General features: G+C 31.3%; 1 protein-coding gene across 1 annotated transcript in view; it reads left to right on the forward strand.

Annotated features, from left to right (window-relative positions):
* Nucleotides 1-1,040, forward strand: part of LOC106878915 (short transient receptor potential channel 3) — a 39,267-nt gene that overhangs the window by 22,299 nt on the left and 15,928 nt on the right. The window lies entirely within an intron of this gene.

Genomic DNA, 1,040 nt, shown 5'->3' on the forward strand with positions numbered 1-1,040 from the left:
TATATATATATATATATATATATATATTATTCAAAAGAATTTCAACTCTCTGTTTTTATGTTTTATTTATATTCTTATAAAATTAATGTGGGATATAGAATATGAACTATATAGTATATATAGTAAAATGAAATGAAGTATTTAATGTCTTATTGAATAAATGAAATATTGAATGTTAAATATATAAGGACTAGTATACTTTCCTGCTTTCTAGCAGTCTTCAAGGTCCCGTGTCACAGAAGTGTTTCACGGGACTTCTGTCACACGGGACCTTGAGACTGCTAGAAAGCAGTAAAGTATACTAGTCCTTATATATTTAACATTCAATATTTCATTTATTCAATAAGACATTCAATACTTCATTTCATTTTACTATATATACTATATATTCCATATTCTATATCCCACATTAATTTTAAAAGAATATAAATAAAACAAAAACAGAGCCGGAATTCTTTTGAATGATATATTCCTCTATACACCATCATACAACCCCCTTTTTTTTATTTCTTTATATATATAAATGATTTTTTTATTATAAACGAAAGGATGTGTGGTCTATATATGCAGAGTACGGTTAATACTTATCATGAAACAGCGGAGCATTCATACTGATGATACTCAAAATGTTTCCTTCATCGTGCATGTTGTCAGCGCAACGTTGCCTGAAAGACTGCGCAGATATATATGGTGTCTGGGCTAAAGCTGACAGTTTGCCTAAAAGGAAAACAAAAACGCTGCTCTCTATGTTACGCCTTAGAGCCTTTACAGTGTTCACAGATCATTGGGCAACAGTCATGATGTCGGCATTTTGATGCATGGGCGCGAATCTTTATGATACATGTGACTCTTTTCCAATATTCAGATAGCTTTCAATCCTCCAATTCAGATAACTTTTCCTCAACTAGAACTTTAATCGTTTTGCTCCCCAACCAACACCGCTGACTCTTTACCGATACATAAGTTGTTCTTGAAAAACAAAACAGAAAAGACACAAAACCCTGTCAAATTCAACATGAACACCCTTTTATATATATATA

The sequence above is a fragment of the Octopus bimaculoides genome, chromosome 6 (genome assembly GCF_001194135.2).
Source record: "Octopus bimaculoides isolate UCB-OBI-ISO-001 chromosome 6, ASM119413v2, whole genome shotgun sequence".
In the NCBI taxonomy this organism is placed as follows: Eukaryota; Metazoa; Mollusca; class Cephalopoda; order Octopoda; family Octopodidae; genus Octopus; species Octopus bimaculoides.